General features: G+C 37.8%; 1 protein-coding gene across 2 annotated transcripts in view; it reads left to right on the top strand.

The window, feature by feature from the left end:
- Positions 1–12,874, top strand: part of dab2ipb (DAB2 interacting protein b) — a 201,458-nt gene that overhangs the window by 17,719 nt on the left and 170,865 nt on the right. Inside the window, exon 1 of one of the 2 annotated variants that reach the window (XM_048613456.1) lies at positions 10,219–10,237. The exons of the other annotated variant lie outside the window; for it this stretch is intronic. The gene's annotated coding sequence lies outside the window, so the exon portion shown is untranslated. Of the gene's footprint in view, positions 1–10,218; positions 10,238–12,874 lie in introns of those variants that run through there. 2 annotated transcript variants of the gene reach the window in all.

Genomic DNA, 12,874 nt, shown 5'->3' with positions numbered 1-12,874 from the left:
ATGTTTCCATTGGATATTTAAGGCGATCAAACAGACAATTTAGAGGGCTTGCAACACACTGTCACCATTGGAGCAGCACTCCAACAGTACAGAGACTGCTAGCTTGAAGGAGTTGGCCATTTCATTTAAAAAAAAGTGTTATGAGTAGGAAAAGCACCCTAAATGGGTCCAACAGTGCATCTGCAACTTTTTTCCCTCCCGTCCAAGGGGTCACCCCTCTGAGGTTGCCTTTGTTTGTATAACCTTTGTTTAATAATGTCTCCCATATGTCTTTCCTAGGGGGACAGGCGAGGCTGTCAAGCTGCTGACTCTCAAACTGGGCTGTCAGCATCAGGAACCGAACACCATCCTTAATGGAATTATGAATGCAAACACAGACAGTTAAGAGACTGCAGCCAGGAATATCATCAAGACAGTCTTGCTGCCAGCAAGTAGAGATTCTAGAACCCTTGCCTTGCTTGGTCCAAACATCAATGCTTTTTTAGCCTGTAGTTTAAAAAAAAACTGCCCATTGTTTCTGGTCAACTGCTTTTCGTTCGGAACTGGAAGAAGTTAAAAGTAAAATTCTCACTAAGAAATCTCATAAGGAAATTGGGAGAAGACATTTTACTCGGAGTGGTTAGAATTTAGAACTTTGTATAACGTGGAAGATTGGATGAGAAAGGAATCAAATTTTGAGACCGTAAGCTAAAAGAGCAGAATTTAGCTATTTGGCCCATCAAGTCTGCTCCGCCATTCTAACATGGCTGATAGTTTCTTAACCCCCATTCTCCTACCTTCTCCCCACAACCCTTGATCCTCTTACCAACCAAGAATCTATCTGTCTATCTCAGTCTTACTTACACTGAGTGACTTACAGAGGGCTGTCGAGGCCATGAGCTGCACAGATTCACCACCCTCTGGCTGAAGAAACACCTTCTTCGTCACAATTCTAAAGGATTGTGCCTTCACTCTGAGGCTGTGCCCTCGGGTGTCTCTCCTACTCGTGGAAATATCTTCTCCACGTCCACTCTATTCAGGTCTTTGAGTATTCTGTAAGTTTCAATCAGAGACCCCTCATCCTTACCTCTATTGAGTACAGACCTGGAGTTCTCAACCGCTCCTCATATGACAAGCCCTTCATCCCCAGGATCATTCTTGTAAACCTTTCTTGACTGCCTCCAACACCTGCATTTCTTTCCTTCTATATGGGGCTCAAAACTGCTCACAATATTCCAAATGTAGTTTGACCAGAGCCGTCTACAGCTTCAGTACATTCCTACTGTCGTATTCTAGTTCTCTCAAATTGAACATTTAAGGGAAATTTGAGCTAGTCTCTTTGTCCATCAGATTTTCGAATCCTTTCTCCGTTTCAAAAATAGTCTACAGCTCTATTCTTCCTACCAAAGTGCATTACCTCTCATTTTCCCACATTGTATTTCATCTGCCATTTCTTTGCACGCTCTCCTAGTTTGTCCAAGTCCTTCTGCAGCCTCCTTGCCTCCTCAACACTATCTGTCCCTTCACGTATTTTTGTGTCATCTGCAAACTTAGCAATAACACCCTCAGTTCTTTCATCCAGATTGTTAACGTATACAGTGAATAGTCCCAACACTGACCACTGCAGAACTCCACTAGTCACCATCTACCATCCTGAAAAAGACTGCTTTATTCCCTTCTCTGCCTTCTGCCAATCAGCCAATCCTTTATCCACGCCAGTACCTTGCCCCTAACTCCATGGGCAGCCTCCTGTGTGGCACTTTGTCAAAGGCCTTCTGGAAATCCAAATAGAAGGGAGGCAATGGCCTATAGGTATTATTGCTGGACTGTTAATCCAGAGACCCAGATAATGTTCTGGGGACCCAGGTTCGAACCCCGCCATGGCAGATGGTGGGATTTGAATTCAATAAATATCTGGAATTAAAATCTAATGATGACCGTGAATCCATTGTCGATTGTCGGAAAAACCCATCTGGCTCACTGATGTCCTTTAGGGAAGGAAACTGCCATCCTTATCTGGTCTGGCCTACATGTGACTCCAGACCCACCTCAGTGTGGTTGACTCTTAACTGCCCTTTGGACAATAAATGCAGTGACACCCTCATCCCATGAATGAATAAAGGAAGTCCACTAGCACTTCTTTATATAATTTGCTCATTACCTGCTCAAAGAATTCTAACAGACTTGTCAGGGATGACCTCCCTTTGACAAAGCAGTGCCGACTCAGCCCTAATTTATCAAGCACTTCCAAGTAATCCACAATCTCATCCTTAATAATGGACTCTAAAATCTTACCAGCAACTGAGGTCAGGTTAAACAGCCTAGAATTTCTTGACTTCTGCCTCCCTCCCTTAAACAATGGTGTTACAGTAGGCATTTGCTAGTCCTGTAGGACCCTCCCTGACCACAGTGATTCCTAAAAGATCACCACCATCAATGCCTCCACAGTCTCCTCAGCTGTCTCCTTCAGAACTCTGGGGTGTAATCTATCCATCAGGGTGATCTATCCACCTTCAGACCTTTCAGCATCCCTGGCCTAGCATTTTCCCCTCCACTCACCTCTGCCCCGATGCTCTTGAAGTTCTGTTAATAGCTCGAGATTAAGTAATTAGGGTGAGCTTGAACTAAATGAAGAACGTGAACATCATCGTTATGGGATGTTTCTATGCTGTACACTCTATGCAATTCTATGATTTATATGGTACTTGCAATCACTTATTGACTGGATTCTTCCTGTAAATGGCATCAGTTTTTTCCAAAATCATTTATTAGCGCAAGAAAAACTGTGCGGTTTCAGTTCAGTTATGTTACACTTATGAGGTTACAGTACTTCTACTTGTATTTTAGTTTTGTGGGAAGAATGCAAGGAAAAACTGGAGCCATGTGAAACAATGGATTTAACTCTCGTGATTGCCATAAGTACATTCTGTTATGTCTGACATCCAGTCTGAAGAAAGGTTCCTGCCTTTTACATCACAGTGTATTCTCATCCTAATCTTTCTACAAAGAGAACTAACAGCTGGAATTTCTAGCATCTAGTACCATATTGATCAGCATTATCGTGTCACAGTTTGGAACAAATTTGTTGTCTACCTTGCAATCAATTCGGGCCATTATTTTGCTCCAAGATACTGTGCTACTATTTCTAAACATGCTTTATTTTAACCAACATACTTCTAATAGTGAGATACAAAAAGCTTAGCATGTGCACTTCACTTTTTGGTAGCTCATGATATGATCAAATGGTTTGTTCTTACTTATCTCGGGTATTCAACGTTTTATTTTAGTCAAAATGATAAGTTCAGTAAGGTCACACAACAGTTGGATGTTGAGGAAGTAGTAACCCTTATGATTGCAGTAGTCCTCAGTTGATATGCAGCCCTGGCAGGGAAATGTGCACGCAATCAGGATCCCTACCATATGGGGAAGTCACAATCCTCACTTAGCTGTGTGCTAACTCCATCAGATACTCTCTAACAAGAGAGAATGAAATGTACTCGCCTATCCTGAAAATAGAGCCTCAGTGACCTCTCTAAAGCATACATCGATGGTAGACTCAGACTTTGCAAATAATTCCCTGCTCTGGGCTGGCAGAGTCTGGAGGAAAGAAGATCATGGGCATGGTCATCACCACGGTCACTGGCAGTGGAGTCCTTGCCTCGATCTGAGGTTGTGTCTGCAGGTGAGAGTGGCTACAAAAGAGCAGGAGGAAAATCAATAAAATTCATGTGGAATTCACCATCATGTTACAGGCTAGGTTTAACAGCTGAATAACTTTTCCTGTTGATCCTTTCAATGTGAAGCTAATATGTTACTTGTTTAAAATCTAAAATTTAAAAGTTTGCCAGGAATTAAATTAAACAGTCAACAAATATTACGACTGTTAAGTTATTTTGCTTTATATACTGATGTGGTTGTAATGTTGACTGTAAAATAATTAGATGATGCAAAATCTGCTTTCTTAGTGCTGGTTTTTGAAAGTAATTAATTCTATCTGGAGTAATTACAGTCATTTTTCAGAAATAGTAATTCATCATACTGAATGCAACTTTTTTGCCATATCTGTGCTAGCTGTTTGTTTTAATTTTGTAATCACTACAAGCTTGGTTATTATGGTATTAGATGTAATTTTTGCTGTAAAGGTTTTCTCTAGAATTTGTAATCAGATAATGTATCAGAGAGAGAGATAAATAGCTTTTTTTTGCAATTGAGATTGTGTAAATTATATTACTTGTTTACTGTACAAGAAAACCTCTTACAATGTCATTATTCTTGATCTGAGCCTTGGAGTCTGTCCAGTTGTGGATTTTAATGACTATTGACATTTTGTAGTCAGTCCCAAGCATGAACTTGGATAACTTCGCACCTAGACATTGCATAAATGGATTTACAAGTTTCATATTAATTAATTAGTGTGGTCTCACCAAATTTTCTCTTCAATATATTGAAAATATGCAATTTCAAAGTTTTAATCCTGACAATTTTACTTGAGCAAGTTATGGTCTTGTAGAACTTTTGTCCCAAATGCTTAACTAATCACAACTTTGTCTTAATTTTGCTTTTTGAAGATAAACAAGATACAGTAATGGAAAATAAAGCATGTCCTTATACCTGGTGTTCACATAAGGCACTCCTAGGTTCGATACTTGTTAGTAACTTAAAAATCTATCATTACTATAAACCCTTATGTTGCTGTGTTCTGAGTGAAGATGTTTTGATGTGACAGAAACCATCCCTGTGACATGCAACAGAAACTAATCATGGTGCAAAGCAATAGCATTAGATAGGCATCACAATGTGTAGTAAGCACTGCACTACAGAGTGACCATCTGGTGAATTGTCATCACAGCATAAAAGCAAAGTCTTGTGTGAGTCGAAAATCTGAAAAGAAAAGAGAAAATTCTGGAAAAAGTCAGCAAATCTGGCAACATCTGTGCCGAGAAACAGAGTTAACGGCCCAGAAATTTCAGTCAAGATTAAAAAAAAGTCTCTCTGACCCTGATCAGATTAAAAAATACTTTCCTGCCTTTTGACGGGTTCTGCATTGAAGATTTTTGGTCAGCGACTTCCTTTTACAGACCCTATCCAGGAATCCAATCCAGCAATGGAGAAGTTCATTGTCAAAATCAAACCCCATTTTTGTATCGCTGCATGTTGTATGCAAAATGTTCAGACATTTTGTTAGCTACTGTGAAAGAGTATGTAAGGGACGGGATGGAGGGATACGTGACTAAATGAAGGGAGGATGTGATTCTCGAGTCTTCCAGCTAGTTGTGCACTTCAGAACTTCTGATAGACCACTGTACCAATTTGGTTGTAATACTTCAAGGGTAGAAATTTATAATGCATCTTTTGTGTAAATTTTATAACTGGGTTGGAATCATATTGATGATTGGGGCAAAGTTTTATAAGATACAGTATACAATTTTTCAGATTTCCTGAAAAAGTTCCCAATATTTCTTGAGTGATTCTGACCATCAATCTGAGCTGCACGCAAAACCAAACCATGGAAGGGAAGATTGTAAAAATGCTTAAAGAAATCAGAATTTTTAGTAAAATGCTGTAGTTAAACCTTCAGTTTATCTTATCTATGCTGATATTTATTTATATAAAGAGGAAACTGAGTAATGGATTCAAAATCCTGATTTCTGATCTTTCAGAAATAAGTAGTGAAGGTTGAAATCTGCGTGGTTACCTTCTGTACTAAAACAGTTAGTCATTTAAAACTCCATTGTCTAGGAATAAAAATAATGTTTTGTAGTGAATGTAATTGTCCAAGAAACAAGGAAGTATTCGCATTATTTCATTATTTCTGGTAATTATCCTTTTCAACAAGGTTTTCCATAATTTAGCCTTAAGCTACGGATTTAATTTGAATAAATTAAATGTCCCAAAGCAATAAATATCTGTTCACTGATGTTCACTGTATTGACTAATGAAAACAATAGTAAATGGGACCCAACGATATAGCACCACAGTAGGTTTGTTTGACTTATTGCAACAAAGATGCATCAAAGACATGATATTCCAAACATATTAGTGCACAATGGCAATACAGCAAAAACATGATTCTTCTAAATGAAAAGAGTAATTCTCACTACGGAGAAAAGAAAAGCAGAAAATTACTTGTAGCAAATGCACCTTCTCGATTCCAGTTGGATTTATTTTAAAAGGAGAAGGGCAGACTTAGATTCCAGAGAATCCCATTAATGGTTTTTATCTTTAATCCTAAATGATATACAGTATATTACTGAATTGTAACTGCAGGTTTCCTACCATGTGTAGCCACATAAACTCAACAGACTTTCAGTGGATGTGGGAGACATTTTGGAAACACTCAAGTATGATTGGAAACAGCTGCTATTTTTTAACAACATGTAAGGTTGGCTCAATCATTATTAGTGTGCTTGAACTGGTTGCCATATTTTCCATACTATGGTGGTATGCCACTATGGTTACGAGGTAACATACAAGCTTTGTCTGCTGTCAGTACACTTTAGAAGTTACATTTAATGATCAGAAAATTGTGCACGTATTCAAATTTCCCGTAAAATACTTCCTGTGGTACAGTGCAGCCTCTCAGTATTTACTACATCACGTAAGAATTGTGACAGTCCTATTGGTCTGTGGAACATATCCTATTCCATGTTTCTTACTCTGTCACATTGAAAAATTGACCTTTGATCCTGCCTGAAAAGATTTTATTTGTTTGAGCGCTGTGATAAAAATGGTATTTTTTTAATACAAATTTGCATGCATTAAAAATAACTGTTCATAAGGAGTTCATCTTAATGAGGTTCTTCACTAACTACACAATGGTATTTCCAACACAACTTGGTTTGATATATTAGGTACAATAAAAGATTTATAATTTTTACTAATGTTATACTGTATGTTAGGATAGTTTTACCTCATTTTGAATTAGTTTAAATAACTTTAGAATTGCTCATATTTTTCCTAAAACAGCAGTATATTTATACTTTAAAATGCACCAACATGAGTCTAGAGAACAGAACTAATCTTTCAAATATAATCCTGATGTTTGCTGATGTTCCATGGCGCTTTAATATCTGTCCCATAAACTTGTCAAAAGGATATCCTTTGAAAATGCCTGATTCTATCAAAGAAAGACATGGGTATAAATGAACCATGTGCTGAGCGTGAAGTCTCTGATCCAGTGCAACAGAAGTAATAAATTAGAAACAATTTTGTGGACATAGGGCAGCTATTGAGTGTAAAAGAGAAAATATATATTTGCTTCCGACTAAAATTGTTTGAGTGCAATCAAAGATTTTCAGGAATTATAGGTTAATATAGCAACGTTCGGCATTTCTCTCTGCAGGCATATGTCCTCATTGGTTGATCAAGAAAGGTGTTAATGGAAGTCATGCCTACCAGCTTTCCCACTTTCTTAACTAGTGTTTTCAAATGGAATAAGTATGGTAACAGAGATTTTTCCAAAGAGGGTAAAGAAAATGTAATTCAGATTTTATTTAGAACAATACAAATATAAGAGGATTGTTACTGGAATTGTATAATAGTCTGGAGATTAAGTTGAAATGCAATTGAAAAAGAAAGTGTTGCTTAAAACGGTGGTCTTACTGGCAAGATGAAAGGCAGCATTATGCTGTATGTGTTTGTAATTTGTTGAGAGGATATTTCCCCAGCATGATAGAGATTTTGTGTTAGAACTAAGCTGTATCGAATATACGGGCGACACATTGTGCCATTTGGTAATGTAAATTTTGAATACAAAAATCCTGCTTAGCACTCAGTAATTGAAGATGGCACTTATCAGGCAGGATTATATTTTTTAAAAAAACTTTCTGTTGATGTTTGCAGTATTTGATTACAGTGTATGTGTTAGTTTGCAGCTGTCCTGGACTTCTTTTCAAAGGTCACAACTCAAATGCTGTTGTATTATGTATATCTTGGATCCTATTATCTGCCTTAGTATTGCCTAGGGTGCTAGACTTGTAAACTGTTGTGAAGTACTGTTGCCAACTAGGGGAATTGAAAATGTTGCAGCAAAGCTTGTTCATCTGGTTACAAATGATCACTTGAAAAGAGAACTACTTATTTTTATACATATATTCTAATCAATGTGTGCCCATATTAATTTAGTGATTATTCAGAAATGTAAATTAAATAATGTATATTTTAATAAGAAGCTCTTAGAAGTAACTAAACAGTGTAACACGATATAGCTTGTCTCACTATTCATTATGCATTTCACAACCAATGTCATTGGGCACTTGCAGGAGGTTAAACTGACCTTCCCTTATTGGCTGTGAATATTGAGACATTATGATCCCTGTGGATCACAAGAATCAAATTGACTGATGCCCAAATGAAGAAATTGCCAAGCACGGTTTCATCTTTTGTAATCTTTATTTGAACGTGAATCAGAATCAATGTAAATTAAACATAAATTGGCAAGTATGCATAACAGAGACAATCTTGGAGAGGTTTTATGTGATCCACTCCATCAGTATAGCCAATATTTTCAACCACAAACTTCTTTCAGGCTTGAATTTTCCGAGGGCAGAATTCCAGTCTCTTCAGAGTCTTCCCCCAACATCTCTATAGACTGCATTGTCTGTGTAAATAGGGTTTTGGCCACTTGTAGCAGAGTACCTGGCCAATGCATTACTTTTGTAGTCATAATGTTTATCTGGTTTGTTCAGGTAAACTTCACTGCAAAATATACACACGTGTTGATGGGGCACAACATTGGTGGTGGTATTGAAAGTTAGGCAGTGAAGGTTTATTTGATTCAGAGATAGTAGGAACTGCTGATGCTGGAGAATCTGAGATAACAAGGTGTAGAGCTGGATGAACACAGCAGGCCAAGCAGCATCAGAGGAGCACTAGGCCCGAAATGTCAGCTTTCCTGCTCCTCTGCTGCTTGGCCTGCTATGTTCATCCAGCTTTACACCTTGTTATCTAAGGTTTATTTGAGATTTGTTTCCTCGCACTTAAGTGGCATGAAATATTTGCGGTCTTCCAGCTCTAATTTCAAATGTCTCTAATTTTAATCATTCCAGGATAATCAGTCACATCTTCTGTCTTTCCCCCAAGCTTTGAAATTCCCTACCTTACACCCCTGTGCCTCATTACGCTTCTCTTAAAAAATTTTCTTCGTTGATCAACCTTTTGGTCATTATCCTGATTTCTTCTCCGATGGCATGATGTAAAACATGACAAAAGTTATTTTATTGATATTGCTCGTTTCGAGCACGTCAAGTGGTTTTGTATTGTTTAACTGCACTGTATAAATATAACTTGTTGCTGTTAATGATACATATGAAGAGGATAATGATCAGTCATTTATCAGTCCAGACCTGACTGTTATCCATGTCTTTCTCTTGCATGGACAATTCATTAATTTGACAAATTTCAAATGGAACTGAAATGTTCAGTGAATAGCCACTTCTCTGACTTTGAGGGAAGGCAAGTCATTGAAGCAGATGCAGATTTTGGACAAAGAGTGTTATTACCTGCTATTTTTTAAAAATATTTAGGGCAATGCAATCTTCAAGTGAGTCAGATTTTTAACTGGTTCATATTACTTTCTGACCCTTAATTTTTAATAATACATTTTACAGTGTAATCTTCTGCTGAGATGTCAGGCACGTAAGTTGCTGTCAGGCCTTTCACATTTGAGATGTGCAGAGGCATGGTATAGTGACCTACCCACTAATACAATCTCCTTTCCTGCCATGAAATATCAACCCTTATCTAATTTTGTTCAAATTAAATTTTAGAAATTTGCTCTGTAGCTTTGCCGTTTAGATCAGGAAGGTCCCAGATTTATTTGATCTTTATGCCAGGTTAGCTGATATCAGGAGGGCAACATCAAAGCCATCATGGGTAGAGAATGCATGGCCTGTCAGTGAACTCCATCAGTGTCATCTTGCAGCCAGATACCAGATTCCAGAAATAAATATCAGTAGGAGTTCCTATACATGCATGAAACATAAACCATTCATGCTATTGCTAAGAAAGGGAATCCATACAGAAATAAAAAAATGTAATAGATTCAAAATGCAGTACATGTTAGGCTCATTGAAGCCCTGCATTGGACAGAAACAAAGACTAATAAAACTGATTTTATATTGACAGTTGCACGTTAGTGAAAATTCACTATGTGTGGTTGGTACTCCTGGAACAGGCCTGTCTTCTGGAAAGAACAGCAAACCGGGAAAGGAGACGACTACAGATCACCGTAAAGCAGAAGCCAGTGATCAAGCCATTGGTACACTGATCATCTGGAAGTTTAAAAATAATTAATTGCTTGGTGGTACAGAGCTTAAATATTGCTAAAAAGAGAAAAGCTTCAACTGTGTGTCTCTTTTCAGCAATTTTAAAAACACTTCCTGCTTCTATTTAGTATTATTGCCTTTGACTTTGTGAGCACTTCAGACTCTGTTGTGAGAAGGGAGCCATATCAAAACCATATTATCAACTTTTTTGCTGTTTAAAAAAGCCCTGATGCATCACATGACAGGATACAGTTCTGGCAAATGGACCATCACTCCCTTCTCCTGACAGTTGCAAGTGAGAAAATGATGTTCCCTGATGAAAGTTGTCATGTAAATCAACCTCTTAATTGCCCCTGGACTTTGCATAGGACTAAATTGCAGTATTTATAGTACAAAGGTGATTTGGCTCAAATGATCCATGCTATGTTTACAATGTATAAGCATCTCCTCCCTCTCCTCCTTCACCTAATTTCACCAACGTATCCTGTTGTTTTCTCTCTCGTATGTTTGTCTCATTTTCTCTTAAAACTGTCAAAACTGTTTGCTTCAATTGCTTGAGATAACAGTGTAGAGCTGGATGAACACAGCAGGCCAAGCAGCATCAGAGGAGCAGGAAGGCTGACGTTTTGGGCCTAGACCCTCCTCCAGAAATGGGGGAGGGGAAGAGGGATCTGAAATAAATAGGGAGAGAGGGGGAGGCGGATAGAAGATGGATAGAGGAGAAGATAGGTGGAGAGGAGACAGACCGGTCAAAGAGGCGGGGATTTCAAGCCATGTTATCTCAGATTCTCCAGCATCTGCAGTTCCTGCTATCTCTGCTTCAAATGCTTGTTCTAGTATTGAGTACATTCTGACCACACTGGATAATCTTTCCATTGCATCAACTGTGCAGTCCAGTTTTATCTGACAGCTGTTTTCAGTTTGATATCTTAATGAGTAGCACAATCATGCATAAATGGGCTGTAAGTGCTATTTGGCATTTTTTTTAATTTAAAAAGACGTTTTAGTTTACTGAAAATGATAGCATGTTTCCCCTGATGGGTGTACACACTAAGCAAAAGAGAGAAGTCTCAAATTTGTATTGGATTATGGATGGATAGGATAACAAGAATTACCATAATTTTATTTAGCTAAACATCAATTATGGTGCTCATTTCTTAAGTGAAATAGAATATTAATGTTATACATTTGGTGTAGGTAGCTAGTAATTTTATTGCAAGAGGTACAACAGGAGAATAAGTCCCTTCATTTTTTGAATTGTGATAGCTAAACTGTAAGTGAATTTTACTGTTTTCTTTTGAAAGAAAGATACACTCAATAATATTTCATCACCATTCATGATGCCCGGAACATCCCAAAGCATTTTACAGATAATGAGTTACATTTGCAGTGTAGTCAGTGCTGCAGTGTAGGAAACACAGCAACTAATTTGCACATGCAAGGTCCTTCAAGGAGCTAGTTGATGATCAGATCATTTGTTTCAGTGATGGCGATTGAAGGATAGCAGATTGCCATGGTGGTGCTTTTATGGTTCACATGAGAGAGCAGGCAACCCCATTCAAACAGTGGTGACTTTAATATTACTGTGGGATTATCACTTGGATTCAACATGGCATGAATACTATTTTCACTGGTTGGGGAGTCTAGGACTGGAGAATAACCGAAAAAGAAAAGCTGCATCTTCCAGGAGTGAAGTTAGAAAAAATGTTTACACGCAAAGGGTGTGCAATTTCGAACTCTCTCCTGCAAGCAGCAGTTGGTGCTAAATCAATTATTAATTTTAATTCTGATTTTTTTTTTTGACGAAATATATTAGAGATAAGCAGAAAAGAGAACTGGGCAACAGAAGACAATGATGTCACTTGTGTTCAAGGGACTAAGAAGTCTACTCCTGTTCCCTTGTTCCTATAACTGTTGCTTGACTATCAATATTTGATTCTGTGAATTTTATAGCTGTCTTTATTGAGAGTGTGGATGTTCAGTCAACTTACAGACTTCCTCAGTGTCCTCTCGAAGCTAGGTTTTAGGAGACACTTGGGATAACCCAGGTCTTATCACAAGAATTTACTGTAGCCTCTGCTAGCTCCTTCCTCATTCATCACAACTTGGAGTAGGGGGTCAAACTTGCATGTGTGGTCCTTAAACCTTTACTCTCAGGTCTTCACCTTTGCAGGTGTAATCTTTTACTGGGTAAAGTTTTTTTGCCTTATTTGGGAAATGTTTTTCCTTTTCATGTTCTTTGTTGCTGCTTCAATCATTATTGAAAGCATCAGTATATACAGAACTTATGGAATTATAAACAGAAATATAAAATTAATACACATAGCTATTTAATCAGTAATTTCAATTACGTTTTATTTTAAACAGACTGCTAGCCTACGAGCTTGACAATAGTTGGGAGCTAGAAGATACAGCACTGTTTGATAACCAGTTCAGATATCATTGCGTTGTCATGGAAACAAAACCCACATGACATCTGCAGTGCCTAATTTGGACTAAAATTAAAGCTGCTGGAGGCTTATATAAAAGCTTCTGTATGAAAATTACACATTAACGAATATCAAAAAACACATTTACTGTACACAAGAGCCTATGGTACTATCATCTGTCTGTTCTGAGTAATGCCAACA

The sequence above is a fragment of the Rhincodon typus genome, chromosome 28, assembly GCF_021869965.1.
Source record: "Rhincodon typus isolate 14 chromosome 28, sRhiTyp1.1, whole genome shotgun sequence".
NCBI lineage: Eukaryota > Metazoa > Chordata > Chondrichthyes > Orectolobiformes > Rhincodontidae > Rhincodon > Rhincodon typus.
Note: the sequence above shows the minus strand (reverse complement) of the source record. Positions and strands in the feature narration are given on the sequence as shown.